The sequence below is a fragment of the Cylas formicarius genome, unplaced genomic scaffold, assembly GCF_029955315.1.
Source record: "Cylas formicarius isolate icCylForm1 unplaced genomic scaffold, icCylForm1.1 PGA_scaffold_6__28_contigs__length_40554024, whole genome shotgun sequence".
NCBI lineage: Eukaryota > Metazoa > Arthropoda > Insecta > Coleoptera > Brentidae > Cylas > Cylas formicarius.
This window is the reverse complement of record NW_026844347.1, coordinates 9548627-9569709: the sequence shown is the minus strand read 5'-3', so window position 1 is coordinate 9569709 and position 21083 is coordinate 9548627. Positions and strand designations below refer to the sequence as shown.

General features: G+C 31.6%; 1 protein-coding gene across 2 annotated transcripts in view; it reads left to right on the top strand.

The window, feature by feature from the left end:
* Window positions 1–619: 619 nt before the first annotated feature.
* The window catches only part of LOC132703128 (dnaJ homolog subfamily B member 6), a 57932-nt gene continuing 37468 nt past the window's right edge, over window positions 620–21083 (top strand). Inside the window, exon 1 of one of the 2 annotated variants that reach the window (XM_060672204.1) lies at window positions 620–950. The gene's annotated coding sequence lies outside the window, so the exon portion shown is untranslated. The remainder of the gene's footprint in view (window positions 951–21083) is intronic. The other variant, XM_060672208.1, reaches the window with a different exon arrangement.

Here is a 21083-nt window from a genome sequence, read left to right as displayed (position 1 = left end):
GAGGAATTTCTGGACTTTCTCTTTCATATAGCACAGATATTGCCTTTTTTAGATATACAGTAAAAAGTATAAGGTTCCGAGAGGGAAGAATTGGGTGTAAAAACTTGCCGATCAAAAGGACAATTTTAGTGAAAGTGCGGTCTCTCCAAAATCAATACATTTTAAAATTGACATTAAGGTACTGCAGAAAAGTAGGAAAAGAAAATCTACAAAATTGAACAGTTTATCAGAACAATATTCATACTATTATTATAAAAAATGCGAAAAAAATATTTACTGTCTTATAAGTCCACGAGATAAATATGAAAATGATTAAATGCGACAAAATTTAAAACAATTAAAAAAAAAATAAAAACCCACCAAAATAATCAAAATTAAAAACCAAAAAACCGCGGGTTAACAATGTGCCAAGGGTAAAAAACCAAAGCGCGGCGACAACTTTCCCAACCAAAGCCAAGTCACCTCTCTTATCTATGGCACCTACCCAATGCAACGCATCGACCCGGCGATTATCTTTGTTGCTTGGCACAGTACACACATCCCCGGCGTGACGCGTTTGCAGCTGTCTCTTTTTGTTCCATTGTCCGTGGCGATTAGCATGCGTACTAAAAGCAAAACTGAACAACTGTTTCTAGACGGCTGCCGAGCCGAACGAACGTCGAACTCAACAGTTCTGTGCTCTTAGTCGGCAGTTGGTTTTTAATTTCGTTTTATTTCGTTATTGCAGTTTCTGATTGTGTCGGTTACTTTTGAATTACTTTAGTGATATAAGTGTTTGTTCGATGTTGTGACTGTCAATCGCAGTCTGTCGAGAATAGTTAACAGTTTGTGATTTATAATCGATTAGTGTGTTTCTGAGTTACTTATTATGGACTAACGATAAAATCGTTAAATCATTACAACCGTCTGGGATACAATACATAATCGTTTTTGATTTCTCATCTGAACAGGTGAGCATTTTTAGATTGGCGATTTAATTTTCAGCCCACCAATAGTTTATCCACCATCTTTTCCCGAGCATGTGTTTAGTCAGACATTGCGTAACTAAAATCTTAATCATCAGGTGTGTTTATAATATTTTCGACGGCTAAAGTGATTATGAAATCGGCGTCGTCATAAGTTTTTTTAAAAAAGGGCTGCTTTAGCGCAAATTGCTTATCTGCGTTTGCGGCGTTGAGAAGCAAACCGTTGCAAAACGACCTTGAGTTTTTAAAATAGAAAAGCTGCTAAAAACAGGTAAAAAATATAAACGGGTGTGTTTTAAAATTGCACATTTTGTTTTATGTTGCTAACAATGTTAATGTTGATTCACGATACCGTTTTGAAAAACAAAAAAAAAATCGAACAAAAATTATTTTTTCTAGTTCTCCAGACTAATCTAGAGTATTGTTTATTTGTTATATTGTTTATTATGCCGAGGACTGTGCCCAGTCTGAATTGGCTTAAAATTGATTCGTTTATAGTAAACTTAGTTCATATATTTGTTTGGTTAGTAGGTACAGATCTCGTTGTTTGACGTAATCGATAAAACTTCCTTCGAATTTACCAAATAGGTGCGCGGCGCACTTGTTTACTTCATTTTGATATCTGACAAAGCGTTGCAATTAAGTCCTTAGTGGTTGTTAGTATAATTAAAATTCTATCATAGGTATCGTAGGTTTTTACCTGAATTTTTCACATTTGATAGACCTGGGATTCAGACATTTTGGAAAATCTTCTGTTTATTCTTAGCTGAAATGCGATGTCGGTCGAAGTATTAACAAAGTTAATAATGAACTTCTGTACTATAATCAATATATGCAAATAAAATTAAAAAAAAAATCCATATCCTTCTGAGTAAACCATAGTCAACTATTTTCCATCTACTTCTTTTTAGTTTTCTTTCTTCTCTTCTTCTTTTCTTTTCAAAATATACCATTTTACTTTGACTTTGTTAATCGGTAACTTTTGAAGTATCTACATAAAATAGGTACATATTCATTGATCTGTAGGTTACAATTTTTGCTTTGCTTAAGGCTTTATAAAAAAGCGGAAAGTGGATAAAATAATATTTATCAAATGTAAGTCGGATTTTGATGCTTCTTCAAGTAAAAGGAATAACATCCGAAATAAATATACATTCTTCCATTACCCAACACTGCTGTTGATAATAATCATTTTTTTATTAAGTTATTTAAATAACCTGCATTTGAAGATGAATATGTATGTGCCTTTTTCATTGTGTGGTTGCGTAAAAAATTGCAATGCTGTATTTTGTGGCTAGCATTTTTTTGATGGTGCCTTTGTTAAACCGAAATAATAAATTGATTGATGTTTTGTTGTTTGTTTTTCTATTTCCAGTCCCATAAAAAAAATGATTAAAGTTTGAATAATGAATGAAATGAATAAAACTTAAGTTTGAAATAGGACCTACTGGCGTAACTATTCTATTTCTAAATTTATATTGAATATTACCTAAAAATATAAGCGCAGTGTAAAATATACATACATTGTTTGCAATTCGAAATGCTATTATTGGTTATCGTTCGTTGTTTTTAGAAATATTTTTAATTCCATGTGGAAGAAAGTTGAAGACTTTTATTGAGAGAATTTAGAAGTTCATTTGTTTAAATTGTAAGAATAGATTTTCTTTAGTGTACGGAAGTGCTTGCTGAATAAATATGTATTGCTGGAAAGGTTAGGACCACTTTTTTTTGTTTCATTTTTATTAACGTTCTTATTGTTTTTTTTCTGCCGTTTAAAGAGTGTTAGCCATCATGGAGCTTGGTCGAATACCAATACCCCATAATAGACGAAATTCACACATTACTTCACTTTCCGCCGTCAATTAAGAATTGGTATGGGCGCAAGGGCGCAAGTAAAAGGGTTGATGGAAAAACTTGAAAAAACCATATTTTTTGGATTTTATTGAAAATTGGCACATTTGTAGTAAAATGAAAAAGAAATAACTTTTTTCATTAAAATTTTCCTTGTGTTATACCTAATAGCACAGCTTTGATTGTTTTTGTCCTATCAAAAATCGAGTCAGAAGTTGATTAGTTTTGCTGAACGATTTCTGTTTATATTGAGGTTTATATGGCATAACTTAGCATTACCGCATTGTTATTAAGTTTATTTTCTGCTGACGTCATTGTTGATCGATGAATACTCTCGTTGTCCGATTAACGACCAAAGAGTTAATTTTTTTTCCCTTAGTTTTTGCCATTATTATTTTGTGTAGTAATAATGATTCGCCAACAAGCAGGTCAACGATGGAGATACTTTTCATTAAAAAATAGTAATAGGTAGAAATAATGAGAAGTATATAATCATTTTTTTATACATTGCCAACGATCGGTCACTTTCTTTGCCAAGGGTGTTGTGAGTTAATAATACATCCGATCGAAACAATAGAATCGGAGTAAATTTAGTGGTGCTATGCTAGTAATTAATGTTAAATTAAATAAATTACTAGTAGAAAGTCTGATGAACATAAAACATTCAATGTCGATCCGGTTGTCTATTATCCGGGTAGAATTTCTTTTTTCCGATAATTGAATTACATACCTTTGTGTGCGTTTCGGTGAAATTTACTTTTTCTTTGCAAGGCGGGATGCGGTACGTATTTAGTAGGTATGCGTTAATGATGTAGGTAAGGGACGGACTTGGATCATGTTAGCACACAGTTGTCTAGTTATTATAGCAGGGTGTCATCTGATAATTCTTAGTCCGAACTCAGAGATAATAAATATGTATATTTCTTTTTTTCATAGAAACTTCCACAGCCTACTGTAATACTATTTACAAATTTACTGAATTCCTCCTGTTTTGATTGTTGATAAATTGAACTTGCTGACGTTTCGTTATCCATTATGTTGACTTTTTTAGAGCTTAACTGAAACTGTCCTCTTCCTTAAATGTCTGAGGGTTTTCTCAAAGTTTTTTTAAACCATTTTTCCTTGGTGGTTTTCACAACCTTATGAGTTTTATATAATTTCCTTTCAATTTATAAACCGTTAGTTCTGCTGCAGTGGTGAGTTTAATTGAACCACTTTAAATTTTCCTGCTTTCACACTAATTTTAGAGACTGACTATGGAATCCTTTAATTTGAAAACAAGTCTTGCTGGCATCTCTTTTAAAATATAATCCATTATCAAGGTGGTATTCATATTGGTTTTGAATTTTATTGCCTGTATACGAATTGTCACACAAAATATGAACAACTTAACTTATTTGTATATTTTTTCTTGAAACGACCTCCTGTTAACACGACTTCAAAAATATATATAATTTATCGATATTTCGTTCATATTATAAGTAAATAATGTTTCTAAAATTCATTGTCGTTATACTATTAGTATCTGTCAAGGTGCCATCAAAACTTATAAACAACGTTTTGTGTTCTGAGGCAATGGTTCATGGTAATTTCTATTTTTGAATAATATACTCAAGTTATTTAAAAAGCGGATAAACCAAACACCGACAACCTCGAGGACAAAATATTTATTTTTGAAATAGTTAAAAAAGGTGAAGTTGTTGATTTTTTTATCATGCTAATTTTAAATAAAAAATATAGTCTATAACTGTGTCGGTGGTGTTTAGTATTCACTTCGTTGTTGTTTTTTGTAATTTCCTTTTACTACGGTCCTGTATGCGGGCCTGCGTAAATGAAGAACGAAGGATAGGCAGTACTTCTTAATATAGGCATAAAGTTGAATGTCAACTTTTTAAGGTGTTTGTGTTCATGCCCGGATGGTTACAAATGCGTTAAGGTAATTTTGTGAAATCCGGACTAATATATGCCGGAATGGCCTTTCCCAACACACGATTAATATAAGCGTGTTATTTTTACCAATTGTTTTTAAAACTGAGAAATACTTGTTTTCTGCCTGTTATTAACATAGTTTGTTTTCTTTGAATAATTTTTTTTGGCTTGGTTTTGCTCTACTTTTTTCATAGAGAAAGTCAATTTGGACATAATCATCAGCAGCTAGTTTTCTTATCCATCGAACGCAAATGTAGTTTTTTATAATCGAGAGGTAAACCGCGATCAAAAATCTGTACACTGTCCTAGTAATCCCTCTAATTTTCAATTTTTTTGTTCAAATAACTTGTTTATTTTTTAAACAAATAGAAACAAATTTTTGGTATGTTATTTTTTATTTTTGTGACAAACAAACATCAATATTTTAACATTTACAGTACGCTTATAGTCAGCTAAATTACGAAATAACACCAAGACGAAAAATAAAAAATAGTTATTAGGAAGACGAACAATTAACAAATATTAAACCATCGAAATCATTCAAAAAAATTGATATTTTTTGAACAGTCGCGCGACAATAATTATACTGTTTTAAAATTCCGTCAAATGATCAAACCTATAAAAATATATGTGTAAAAATATAAGTTGTAGTCTCGGGTGAAATAATAACTTAGCTGTTTGAAAGGATGGTACATCTCAGTATTGCAGTTCAATCAATTAAACTTTTGATTTTACGATAAGTCAGACAAATATCCCAAAAATAATCCAATTTTAGAACTTACTTCTAATAAAGACCGTTACTTATTGAGTGAGCTATAAGCTTTCCAAAACCATTTTTGACGCTAAGAAAAAAAATTGTTTTCTTTTTTTGTTTCTCGACAAACACCTCAAAATCCTTAGCTAATACAACTAATACCTCGACTGTTACTACCAATTCCTCGACTAATGCAATTCCTCAGTAATTCTAGTAATACCTCCACAAATACCACTAATTATAATAAACTAAAATCTTTTTCTCTTCAAACAAGCCTAGGTAAGGTATTTTTAGCAAAATCCTGAAATGCTCGTGTCTTCTGTTAGTTGCAATTTGCATATGCCAATAAATCGAGAAAGTACGATAGCATTGTCAAAATATTTTCTACTCCCGTGTTTAAAATACCGATCTATCGTGCGGGCAGCGTCACTTTACCACGTCAGTTTCGTTTCCCATGAATCCGGTCCACTTCCGATATTTGCAGGATTTTACCGCACGGATTTGGGAGCAATCGGATGATATCGGAGATATTTCCCACGCCTTGAATTTGACGTTTGTCAATTCTGACGGCCATGTCAGTGAATGTATTTGTGTTGTTTTGCGAAAAGATACCCAAAAACTAACGGTCGTAGAAAAAGTATAGTGTGCAACACGTTCGGTAAACTTTTTAAGTCACTCGTTTATTAAACACTCGCTCCGCTCGTCTCAAATAAACTCGTGATTTCAATGCCGTTTACCGCACTTGTTGCATAATATATTATTTCTTCTTTGTCATTGCCAGGATTTTATTTTCATTCATTTGTTGAGTGCTGATTTTGTAATTGCTTTAGCCACCTCACAAAATGGTTCTGGCTGGCTACTTCGCTGTTACTGTTAGTGTTAAGTCCAAGGGTCATTTTTGGGTTTAAGTCTCAATAATTTCCACATATTCTTTTAAATGGATTTATTTTATCCTCATTTTTATCTATCTGATAAGTTATGAAAATTCAATGCTTTATACAGTGTGTCTATATTGGAAACCTTAAGAGATACGCAGATGGGTCCTTGTTGCCCCTTTTTGAGCCTTACAAGGTAGCGTTAGGAGAATTTAAGTACTACAATTTTTTTCTTTTCGATTTCGCCGAAACGAAACTTTAAACTTAAAATGTCTCAACGGTATTTTGTAGAGCTCAGAAAGTGGCAACAATATCTTTTTAAATGTCAGAATTAAATAGAAATAAAATGAGAATTTTTAAGTTTTCTCAAGGGCACGTTATTGACCTTTAAATTTTGCAACTTTCTACCAATTTAACGTCATATCTTTTATGGTTTCCAATATCCCCATCCTTATATCCTCCTGTATATCGTTCTGTAGCTCGGAAACTGAGAATTCTATCACAGTTTTGTTTCACTAGCCCGCCCAGGTTCGCGAAAACTATTTACCAATAACCAAGATACTGGGTAATATCACCAAAATGGGAGGCACGATACAGTTTAAAATTTCGCTCTAGTTGTTTAAGAGGCAAATTGCGCTAAAAATTACACTAACAAATTCGATATGAAACGCCGTATCCAATGTCAAATGTCGGACTGAGTTACGTTCAAATGTTACTTTAACGTAATTAAAACTCATTCTGATATCGAATTGATCCATACGTAAAAGTTCAAGGTTATTGTTTGAACATTGAACCCGTGCTTTTGAGTTAAAACGAAAAAATTTATACCAATAGTATATTCGTAGGTATACGTGTAAATTGAATTAATTTTGTAGCTGTTTGAGAGAATGTCGGTTCAGCTAAAAGAGCAGCCAATGTCTAGCCAGGTATATGTGATGTGTGTTAAGATCGGGGGAAAATACCTTTCAAAATTTCCCGAATTACTATTATGCCTCCACATTCATAATAATAGAAATGATAATTTCATGTTTTTACCAGGTGTTTAATAAATTTAATGCTTTATGTAGAATATATACCAACCAACTGATTATTAAAAATACTTATTTTTACCCATTATTTCTTTCAATAATATTTAAATGATTTACGTTTCAAAAATTAGTTCATGCATAAACTAAGAGTACCGTTTGAAGAAATAACGCACGAGATATACATTTCATTTATTAACAAAATAAATTACTGTTATAAAATTACAGAAAGTAAATGAAATTGGTACATATTAAAAGATTTTCCTCTGGATGAAGATTTCGGGGTTGCTTATATCTTCATCTATTATTTTTGGCAATTTAAGGATAAGTTTTTAATTTAAAGCCTAACTTATCGTCTGCTCCCTGAAAACTTATTCTTTTTAATTTGTATAATTAACACTTCTAAAAAATAAATTTATTTAGCTAATAGTAGTAAATTACTTAATTTTCATTTTCAATTTAAATAATATTTCTCTTTATAATTAATTATAATTAACATATCTAAAACATGAATCTATTTAGCTAATCAGTAATACAGATTGAAATGGGCATTATAAATAATTTCAATTTAATTTATTTATTTATTCAGAATTTCAAACTAGGTTTAATTTAATAGAAAATCGAGAAATTTTACTTAAAATAAGAATATTGATGCCAATTTTACATGTGGCAAACACAAACAGAATATTGCAATTGCAAACATTTATTGTAATCGTTGCTTAAATTCTTGTGGTAAAAAAGGTAGGAATAGCCGTTATTTAAATTTCGGTTTGATTAATTTTCTATATGCTACGGATATTTTTCAAAAATTTCCACTATTTTGTAGTAGGAAGGTAAGTATGTTGTTTTCTCATCGGTTAAAATTCGTTCTTAAATAACTTCCAAGATTTTCGGAGAAGTTTTGCATCCATTATTTACAGGGTGTTTAAAAAGGCATGTTTAAGGTGGTTGAGGTTATTGCAAACAACATAAACCTGTTTTTTTATTTTTCCGGTTAGGAACGCCCATATGTATTTCGGAGTTCGACATTTTGAGTGGCATTAACGTTATTTAATTTCAGGTGATCCATGTTTTTTAGTTTGTCAGGTTCACCTTGTCCGCCGAATAGTTAACTGTCAGGTGCAATTATGTAAGGTGTCGCAATATGTAGTGTGTATGTTATTTTTAATTGTAGCTTTAAGACGATGTTTTACAAAAAATATTTTTATTTCAATTTAAGTTTTAGGTATATACAGAGTGTTTAAGGCAAACGCAGTTTAATAATCAATACTATTCCAAATCGCAACCTATACTTTCAACCAGACGGTTTAACACTGAAATCTAAAAACGGACTGGATACAAATGCCTTATTTAGGGCTCGCCATATGAGGAGCATAAATTTTTATTCGGTCGCGACCCACATCACACGCGAAGAATCATATTTTTAGAGTTACACCGTTACATGACAATTGACATTGTGGATTAGTAGGTTCCGATCGGTTCTACGATATAACGGTGATTTATGACGCGAAAACAAACAAACCGTATTCAATAAAGGCACTTCATCAGCCCAAATAAGGTTTACGAGAATACGAACTATACGGGGTGTCTCTAAACGTTGTGATTTTTTTTACCACGGGCAAAATAGACGATGTTTTAAAAAAAGGTTCCGCTTAGTTCTGGCGTAAATATATTATTAAAGAATAATGTTTCATTTCGTTAAAAAACAAATGTCCCAAAACGCATTTTTCGGAAGTGGACCCAAAAAATTCGTTAAAAAAAATTATTTCTGAATCGGTTTAAGATTAGAAATAATAATGTTGAAACGAACGTGTTGTGGACACAATTTTAATAAATTTCATTTTAAATCATACGAGACGTACAAGGTTCCTAGTGCAATATTTTTTACATTAACCGAAACTTAGCGTAATTTACTTAATAGCTGTGGATAGAGAAATAAAATTTAAAATCGGGAAAACCTCAACAAGATTGTCGATAGTGACATTTTCATCAAATTATTTATTATTATTATTGTTTGGGTTTCCACAACAACGTTAAAGTAATTCTTGCGATATCCCACCCTTTCTAAAATTTTTGGACAACCGTTGTATACATTATTTCACAAAAATGTTAATTTTAACTCTATTACATGAAAATGCGTTAATTTATGTATTTAAATATTCTCATATTTTATTTATATGATTACTCGATGAGTTATTACCTATTACGATTTTATTAGACGCAGTTTGTTGTATCTAACCACGAAAGCGCAACTGAAATCTCAAAACTAATCGCCTCACATATTTTTGTTGTTGATTTTTTTTTTAATAGAAACATTTGACGCATGCTTAGACGAAAGGTTTATTAAAAACATTCTATTTCCTACTACGAACGCACTTGCAGTTTTTCGATTTAATGTTCGTCATATTTTTAAATGAGCGGCCTCCTGTTGGACACCAAATCCCTAGGATTATCATCAAACGGATTGTTGAATCACTTAATCATATTTCTATTAATAATTACCGTTTAAGGTCAACTTGGGCAATTACAATTTTGCACAACATCGTACAGTTTTTTTTTCATTTTCAACAATTGTGTCTGGTCGTATGTCGAACAAAGCGCCAGAGATATTTTAAACAAATAATCGCGTAGGAAGGTTATCTAAACACAACAAACCAGCAACCGCACAGATGTTTTTAATTGTTGATTGTCTAACGGATATTGGTGCACTAAAGGCGAAATAAAACCAGATTCGATAATAGAAAATGCTCTTTGAAAGTGTTTTGTTAAGTGGTTTCGAAATAAGATGTTGCGCAAACACCAGTTGGAAAACCGGCCGTGTTGGATAAGCATTAGAACATAGGCCCTGGAACACTAGCCTTGCAAAGGGCCGATTTTAATATATATTTTTTTAAACTATTCATTTCGAATATAGCTCGGAATGTATAATATATAAATAGTGTAGAACATTGATTCCGCGACCAGCTATAGACTATTTCCCAGGATATTTCAGAAAAGTGTTGGGTACTAAAATGCGAAATTTCGCTCAGTTTTGGTGGATTTGACTTGGGACTAGGTTAATTTTGTGCAATGCAATTATTTTTGGTATATATTTTAATGTCTTTTGAATTTTGCTAGATTTAATTAAATTTAAAAAGAAAATGCAACTTTTTCCCTACAAGTTGGCATTATTAAGTTTTAAGTATGACGTTTCGGTTTTGTGTCCTCATCATTGACTTAATTTTTTAAATTCAGACCTGTATTATTTATTTAATATTTGGAAAGTGCTCGTCATTATTAAATAATACCGCCCTAAAATTGACAATAAAACTATTTTGGTGAATTGATAAAATAAATTTCAATAAGAATCGATAAATAAACTTAATAAACACACACACCATATCATAACAACCCGAGATCATAACAAATATATTAAGTCTACAACTAAACATCCGGGAATTTTTGTTTGTTTTTTTATATAATTTTTTTTAAGTGGACATCGTACGAGTGGCTCTTTCTGTCTTTTTTCCTTCCTTTTCGTACAGTATGCTTTTTGTAGCGGATTTAGAAGTTTAGTGTAATTGTCATTGTAGGCATAGTAGGCATTATATAATAGTTTACCTTGGGAACTGCTTTTAAAATTGGTTATCAGATATTGATGCTGATTATGTACAGACTTACAGCAAATAAAATATCATTATTATTATTGAAGACTTGCTATTATTTCTATTAGTTCATATTAGTTCTACTGCAGTCTAAACACCAATTATTTATATTTCTCGTACAATAATTGTGTGTTTTCTATATGTACATAAGAAGTGTTCTTGTTCTACCTTTTCTTTAATGTATTAAGGTATGTATTACATATTATATTAAATAGATATTAACTACATTTATAAATAATTGCTCCTGCTATTTTGTTCAGGTGCCGTTAAGTGACTCGTTCATGCTAAGTAAAAACGCTGCTTTTTATAATTCTGTATCATTAATTTTTATTTCAACATCACCTATTTGTCTATTTTTTTAAATTTAAATTCGATGTAGTTACTTTTGTCGATATTTATTTTTAATCTGTTGTAACATAGAAACTTATAATAAATTTCCAAATCTTGATTTGCTGAATCCATCGATTCATAGTCACTTATAGCAGTTATATTGGCACAGTAACGGGCCAAAAATAATTTAACAATTTAAAGTTAAACTTCAAATAAACAAAATGTTATCTTCTATTTTATCCGTAAGTTAGTTCTGTGAACTTTTTTTGCAATATAAATTTTTGTATATGTCATAGAGCATCTATAAAATCAGGACGGTATGTATATGGCCTGGGCCGTATATGTTTGCGCCATTTCAATGAAGGAAAGGAAACTATTACTATAAACAATTTAAAAAAATGTTTAAATGTCAAAGATATGTACTATTGAAACTCGAGCTTGCTACAAATAGTCTAGAGTAGAGATGACTAGGTATAATAATTTAATAGGATGATCATTAAATCAGTATGGTTAACTTAACCATTTAACTTCTAATCAATTATCCAAGATATTCGCGCTTCTATGTTCTCGATCTTCCACCGGCAGTCGTCGGGTAATGGTGTAAAAGCATCCAGTAATAGACAGAGATAATTTTGGGATACTCGCAGTAGAGATAAAAGAATATGTAGAAGTAGACATGTATTTTTCAAAAAATAAACTACTTAACTAACACTGAATATTAAGAGCTTGTTTGTGCTTCATATGATGGATTGAGGCCACCTTGGAGTCTAGATTAGAGTTGCAATTCACACTCTAGATAAGGTCATAATTGATTTTATTTATTTGTTAAATTTTGTATGGTACTTTGGACTAAGATTGTGTTTTAAGTTAACACTACTTTAAAATTATCATACCTTAACACGGCTTTTATGCTATTTGGGTATGCAATTTGAATCATTTTGCAGTCAGATTTTATATTATGCTTTTAGGGATTTTATTTTTATTTCCTATATTACAAAAAATATAGGAAATAAACCCTAAGTTTCTTTTTATTCCTTTAGATTTTCAATAGTTAAAACATATTTAAACAAATAGTCAGTATATGCTATGTTGCTAAATTTGATGATTTAAGTTCTACCATTAATACTGCATCATGTTTGTGTTTCACAATCAATGTCGACATTCAGCCTAGCATTCAACATTGGTCCGTGTCTATGACTTGTTAAGTTAACAAGTTCGACAGCAAAATGCAACAACCGACTGTATATATCAGTCTCATTAACTTTCGAGTAGGTATTCAATTTGGATAATATTCAACGTGGGTTTGTGTACCGTGAGAATCTGGCCCATGACTTATGGCGCTTTTCGAGTGGGTTGTATGCAACTTCATACACTTGGAGCACATACAATATCGGGTCCGAATTCGTGGTCTGGGATATAAATACACCATAATGCGTCCGTAGTAATGAATATGAGTAAATAAAAAACGTTTTATACAGTGTCATGCACACAATTGTTTGATAAACTTATAAAGTATGGAGTCCTTGGCGTTATTTGCGACTTGTTTAAAATTTGTACAACTCACGCGATTCAATTAAGTAACCAAAGCTTTTTCAAAATGGGTATACCATCGAAACATGTGCTACGACCACAATTTTTTAATTTATGTATAAATGAATTAGGGAATTTTGACGTGGGATGCACGGGGATGAAAATAAAAAACAGTTTAAAAATTTTAAGGAATTGTAAGTAAGACTAAATATCTAACTAGGAAATATCGTCCCAACTTTTCACACTTTAATAGAACGAATTAGGGAAACTAATTTAATACTTGGGGAGTGATAGTTGATAAGAAGTTCAATTGACAATTGTTTCACAAAAAACATGAAATGTTTATTGTTTAAATTTTGTTTAAAAAAAGCATTGCACTTATTAGTAAACCATAACTTCCCTAAAAATAACCGAGCTATTAATCAGCAGACGACAATAATTTATTTATGACGAAAATTTTAAAATTCTGATTCCTATGTAAATAAGAAAAGTTAAAGTAATGTTTTCTAGAGAAGCCAAGAACTATATTTTAGATAATTCTCTCATGTTTGCTTGGTGTGATTAGTTTATTAATTTAATTTTTTAATTCTAGCTATAAGTTAAAGTTGAATTGTTAGAAATTGAGAATTTGACCGAATTTGGATTTAACACATCGCCCATCTTCGAAGAGGCGCCTCATTTCACAAAACTATAACCATTCAATTTAACTACGAAGTTAAGGTCTCAAAAATAATAAATGTTGTAGTTTTGAGACTTCGAGTTTGATTGAATCTTTATGATGCAAAGAACTCGTAGCCGCATGAAATGCAACGATTGTAACGAATTTGGAGCCTCTATATTAGTGTTTGATAAAATTTTCAGGAAATACCCGACGAAAAGTATCCCAAAACAGTCGATAATTTTGAATATTTCTGAATTAGTTGAAGATGCCTAAATAAAGTGAAAAAAAATTATTTGAAAGTCTTGGGTCGATTCTTATTTTATTATTTGTTCTACCTATTCTTTAGAGATCTAGGGCTTTTTTGGGAATGTAGTAAATTAACATTAGAAATACCATAAAATTAACGCCGTAAAATATTTCAACTCAATTAGCAACCATTTCCTCGGCAGTAATGAGAACTTCTATCTATTTGTTATAAACCAATGAAATATTTTTTTATTTATATAAAATTGTTTCACTGATTTTAAAAGGATTAGTGCAATATAGTCAACGACAAACTTTCTCATTTGTTTTTCTCTTTATCTTGTCCAGCTCTATTGAAGTATTTTTAAAATGTTTTGATTTACAACTGTCGGTTTTGAGAAGTTGACAATTTTTAGTGACAGTATATATAATGAAAAACGGTTTTCTGATTTTTGCATCCCCATGCAACAACAAATTTGATTAAGTATTTTGAAAATGGAAGAAAAAGTGAAAAATTGACAACGAATATCCAGCAAATAGTAGCGAAAGCACTGGGATTCAATCTAAGTATTGTGCAGAAACACGCTAACTAATATATATTTTTTTCAAATAAAGTCATTGTTAACGTTTTGGAATAATTGTTTTAATAATCATTTTGAAAATAATGCCTTTTGTGATACTAAATATATGTATTTTACATTGGTACTGATTATTAGAAACCATATAAGCCAGATTTTTTTTTAATTAATACTAAAGTATCTTCGTTTTTATGAAAAATGATGTAAAAAATATCATTTTTGCCCATGAAATATTACATTTTGTCGGAAATATCTTTTTTTACTCAATTGAAGTTATTTGTCGTCTTAATAGCAAGATACTTAAACAAGCATTTGCAACACTCACAGCTTGTGGAATAGAACACGGCAGTGGAGTCTTCACAGTGCATGATATCCTTGATGGTTATTGCAGTTGTACCTCAGAATTGAAATAATAAGGTGTTGTCTGCTGCTAATCAATTTGATACATTTTGTTCTTATATTTTTTCTGTAATCACAGTATATTTTCATGATTTTAATACATCTTGGACATTCAAGTTCATCAAATCAGCTCAAGGTTTTGCACATGCTTCAGAGCAAGGGAGATTTTTTCATTTCACTTTTAATGAAACCTTTTCCCAACTCTCCGATGGTTGATTACGGCACGTCCTCTTAAATTGTTATTCTACTGTAAAAAGAAATGTGAGTTCGAGTTTGAGTTTAATTTATTTAATTCATTTAAATCAACACCAATATAAGCAGACTTCATATATTAAATACAAAATATTTTTAGAAAGAATGTAACATCTAAATAAGCGATCTAAACGGATCAATCTTAAGTCTTGCACGTGTCGAGTCCTAAATGCGCATCCGCCATTGAATTGAAAACATGAAAAATTATCTAAATTTAAACTTTTCCTGTTGATTAACGCGATGCTCGGGATATACGATGTTTATATTTTCAATCTGTTTAGTGTCCGCGACTATTTCATGTATCAGGTACCTGAGTAATATACCAGATATAATATGAGCAATATATAATGAACGGCTACACTCAACCATAGAATAATAACATAAAAGAAAGAAGCAATGACTTATCATCGTATGTCTAAGCAAATTGTTTTTGTTCGTTTCTTTACCTGGTGCTACTCTAACGAGAGGTTGTCACTCCATCGTTTACGTGGTGTTCCGTGAGTCGTATCATTATTTTCGTGGTTTCTAGCATTTGGCGACACCTTGATCCTGATCTGTTGCAATACAAAGTTCTGGTATGGGTCGGGTGTTTGTATTGCCTTCTGATGCCATCAGATTCTTGATTCCAAGAACCAATGGTTTTCATTTGATCTTGGAACGAGTTTTTCTACAAAAAGTGCCGACTTGTCTAACTTAACTTTTTTTTGGCATATTTTATTTTAAAACAATAGTAACGTATTTTCATTTAAATTTATCGTAAACACTCGATTTTAAAATAAATCTTGAAATACAACTATAGAAATCGTCAAATTTGATGCAAATTTAATATGATTTTATTATTTTAAAATCACATAAAATTTAGTTGATGTTATCACAATTCAAAGAGGTAACTGACTTAAAACATACAATAAAAAGATGTGACTAAGAACACTTTATTAAAGTAGTCAGGCTAGTTCATTTTAGGAGCTTTATCCCTATTTGATAAACTTTGGATGTACGAAAAGGTTAGAGTTACAGAAATTTATTTTCGAAAAGCTTCCGTTTGTCCGTTGTTTGTACCTCGTTGCCCTTACTAGTTATGAGCAACTAAAACTTAGTGTAATTTCGAAGTATTGTTTTTTGCCCTAGTTTTGTTTGCCTTTGGGTCGATACTAAACTCGTGTCTGACTGATATTCGCATGCAATGGAACTTGGTTACGGAAAATAACTGTACCAAAAGTACCAAAGGACATTGGTAATAAGAGTGCTCAATTTATCGGCGTATTAGAAACTAAAATCGATCTTTTTTTTTCTTGCTAATCTTCCTGTTATTTTTAAGTATTTGTAAAAATACTAGATGAACTTTTTTAATATTAATTTCTTGAGTTAAACCGGTCTTTAAAATTTTTGTTCATCATTTCCGGACATACAAAGAGAAAAATAGTAATAATAATAAAATAATAATAGTAATAATAATAGTAATAATAATATGACCTTATTGTAAATATATTACAACAGCCTATCACAAAAGTTGAAGTTATACTTTTTTACTGAAGTTACCTTTAACGTATATTAATTATTTTTAACAGTTAAACCCGTACAATATCAAACTGAAGAGCAAAGCAATACAAAAGAAGAGAAAATCACACACTTGCCTACTATTCATTTATGCGTCTTTACAAATTGCAGGTTTATTTATCCAGAGCAGATTTATTCACTCGCAGTCCTGTACTACCTCACTCTCAGTTGCAATTCACGCTCTTTGTACTCTCAACAGAAACCTGCACCGGTCCTGCCCTGCGTCGTGCGCGTCAGCTGCGCCTCACTGTGTAGACATCTTGACACATTTCAAACTCAGCTGATTCGTCCCGGTAAAACATGCCTTACCACCACTTCATAATATCGTTTTGACCTCGGTTTTGACACACACCACGCGACCGGCAGCACGGATTTTATCTCCTTTTTCCGCCTCTTGTGACATAATCACTTGAATTTATTCGAAAAATACACTGGGATTAAATAGGAATGTAAAAGTTTCCATCAAAGCGAAAACTTTTTTTTCCGTAATTTATGGGATATAACGATTATTGTCTCGGTACCTGCCCACGTCCCGTTAGTCACGATCATCCGCATATATGTGTCGTGCTAAGGTGTCGATTTTGGAAACCGGTCGACCTACGGCGTGGGCTTTTAATGTTTTTTTTTACCTGCGTTTAAAAACCTACCGCAGTTCCATTGAAATAGTGAAAAATGTGCGGTTTTGAGAGAAACCGATAACATGATCAAGAACGTAGAAATTCAAAATAACTCTAGTGAGACAAAGATAGTCCTTAAGGCCTAACGTTAATTTTGCAGTACCATATATGTTTTAAGATGCTAAGACACATAAAAGTTTTCCCAGTGGCAGGAAAAATTACGGCCTTTTTCGAAAATTCTATCCCATCAGTCAATGTGGGAGCAATGGTGGGGGAAACTGTTCAGGTTAGAGTGAAAACGAGGCCGTCGTGACGCTTCAAATTAGTTTCGCCTAAAAAAAAATGGATTCCCTTATGAATCGTAGCACGACGATATATAAACAATTATTTATTTATTTTATTTATATAATCTTTATTTAGCATTATGCTACATAAAAAAATACAAAATATAAATTCTAAATATAAAATATTAAATTCCAGATAAACGGAAACCAAAAGCTAAGCACACAGAAATCAGGATTTGGACAATACATGGCGTCCTAAAAGTCTTTAATATCATGCGGTAGTAAATTGTTAAAATGGTTTAGGCCTTATGTAATACAGAGTTTTGTACATGACTACAAAAAACGTTCTCTTAACATAAAATTTCCACAATTGCTTGTATTGTAATTGGGAACACACTGCTATTTAATTTTAAAAATAAATACATAGACATTAAACATTACTTTTTGTTTTGCAGACAAGAAGTTAAGAACACTCAACATGCTTTGAATTGGCGATTATCTGTTATACTTTAGTATATTTCTCATGGCCCTATTTTGAACAATCTGCAATTGCTCTAATTTATAATTAGGCAAATTGAACAAAAGTGTGGAACAAAATTTTAAACGGGGAACACCTAGACTGTTATACAGTAAGATTTTGGTGAAAATTGACAAATTTTTCCCTATTCTAGATATAAAATTAATCTTTTTAGAAAATTTATTCATTATGTAATCGGCATGTGTATGACACGTCAAATTTGAGTCAAATATACCACCCAGGTATTTAATTTCGTTTTCATGAATTAATTTTTTGTTGTTAATATAAATGTTTATATCGAAATTTACTGTACTCAATTTATGCGTTTACCAAGAATACGAAATGTTGACTTGTCCGTGTTTATGCACAGCAATTCAAAAGCATTTTTCAGATCAGCATTCATTTTTCTTTGCATTTCATCCACATTTTCACCCACAATAAAAATCATAGTTGTCAACTCAAGCTTAGTTGTCAACAATTTTTTGAAATTAATTAAATTGTGAAAAGAGATTCTAGAATTACTTGCCTTAACCCTCCGTTAGTCGCCTCTACGTCTGCTGGACCTATGGGATATACATTATATAAATGCACCCTTGAAATATCGATAGATTTACGAAAAAAAGAAAAAACGATTCCATAACTTTTTGTTATTTTTTTAATTTAAACTTTTCTTATACTTAAAAACTTATTGACATTTATTAATGATATTGAATCTATTCGGCATCTCTTGAGGGTAAACGAAACCGCACTGTCTATGCTGATGCTCCGCACGCCACCTACATTTTTCGTTTAGAAACTTGTCAAAATGTCAAATTTTCGATATTTACATTTGTTGCTAAGAATTGGCATAACTCCAACTTTGAAAATTGTTTTGAACAATTAAAAATCAATTTATTATATGCTTCTTTTTGTTGAGTTATATAATACAATTTGAGCCTTGCCATTATGAACTAATTTTATACGACCCTTAGAAGGGTGACAAAAAACACCTAGGAATTACTTATCTACTTTGCTATCGGGAAATGCGAAGACAATGTGGAGAAATACAAGGAAATATGGGATAATTTGAAAAAATATCGGGAAATATTGGGAAATACAAGGAAATCTCTGAGAATAATACGGGATTTTCATACCAAATTTTGCTTTACGAAGTATGAATTTAAAAGCCCAATAATGATTTATTTATACCTTAGGAGTATAAGCAACTAACAGACTAACAACTTGAAATTATTGAGCGAAACTTGAAAATTCCGTTTATCACCTTTATTTAAGCGTTTGAAATTGATGAATAAATACGTTTTCAGGAAATTGACATTTAAAAAATTATATTTGCCGTCTATAGTAAATCTGCGTCTTACATTTTCATGCCATCTGAGAACATTAAAATTGTCAGAAATGTCAGAAACATGTCATTTCCGAATAAACCTAAAATTACGCATAGAGGAGCGCTTATTAAAAAGTAAAGAGTCTTGTTGAAAAATGTCAATTTGGAGAAGTTCTTCTTCAGTCTGACTGTGTTTAAAATCTATCGAAAATATCCAATCACCCCTAACGTAACTCAACTCCCCTAAACGCCTGAAGTGACTGTAAGGAAATATATAATTAAATTTTCAAGAAATTATTGAAAAACGGTGAAAAAAATCCTAACATATTATTTATGCAAAGACAATATTTTAACTTGAAATTTCACACACTTTTTTTGTCTGAATCTGTATAGTACTTTTTACAAAACTTCTAGATTCCTCCTAAGTCGAACTTGCTGACGTTTCGCTCAGTTTCATTCAAGCTCTGAAGAAGCCAACAGGATGATTGGCGAAACGTCAGCAAGTTCGACTCAGCAAAAATAGAGGCAGGAGGAATCAAGAAGTTTCGTAAAAAGTATTACAATTGCCTGTGGAAGTTTCTTAAAAAAAAAAGATCTGTATATTACTGAGACCTGTTATCAGCTTCTTTTGGTTCTAACTCGGTACCGGATGTAAAAATAGGGCCAGCAAAGAGGAGCGTAATTGTTTCGGGTTGCGTGAAAACCGCGGCAAATGTGCCGTTATTTTCTTTTGTCATTTATGACCGTTACCGGTTTGAAACAAAGGCATCACACTACAGAGCTTTCCGATCTTGGCTTTTTAACTTCGGTAGGCTACACGTTTCACGTCGAAATAAAGATTTTAGTAGTTCCCAGAGTGAATGAAAACGAATGCAAAATAATCTGAATTGATCTATAATACCGGGTGTCCCAATAATAGCAATAGCGCTTTCACAGATAAATGGTTTGGCTTGACGAATGCAATTAAACTACCTCTGCCGGTCACATTAGCATTGTAAAAAGATGTAGTGCAGAATGCGGAAAGAAAACAATAATTTTATATATAAGTTTATCATTAATTTAATGAAATGAAGTTTAACAAAATAAGTTTCAAAATATTACTTATGCCCTTTTCCCCAATTTTCTGTGTCGCCTTCGTTATGTTTGCCTAAAGTAATTATAACGGGTTTAACAATATTATTAGAATTTTTGACATGGTTTATCGAGTTTTTACAAATATCTAGGGGCGTCTCATTTTTTAAATTAAATCTACAACACTAGTATTTAAAGTGTGTGACCAATTTTGTGACTCGTTCTGAATTTTAGTTGGTTCCACATGTGCCCCCCCTCTATGGGATTGATGACACAGTAATGTGGTGGGAGCCGTAACACTGCTTTGATAGCTAGCTACTGTAACGCTGTTTTGAGAAATATTGTAGAACGGCAACGAAGGGCAGAATCCTCGAACCCTTGGCTTAAAAGTTTTTAGTCTTTAATGTTTTTACAGCTAAGCCACAAAATATTTGGAGTAAAAAACGTTTTCTGATCCGCCGTGTAAAATTGTTACTTTTTTCTCTTTATTAGACGCAGGTGGTATAGTATGAGGGTTGCCATTAAAAAAAAACAAAGCTGAAGTGGGTTTCCATTAAAAAAAAAAACAAAACTGAAGTAGGCCTCTTTTTATAAGGAAATCCACGCTAAATAGTCGGAAAAAATCGGTCGATAAATTTACTACATGCCAATCCCATATTTTAAATATTCCAGAAACG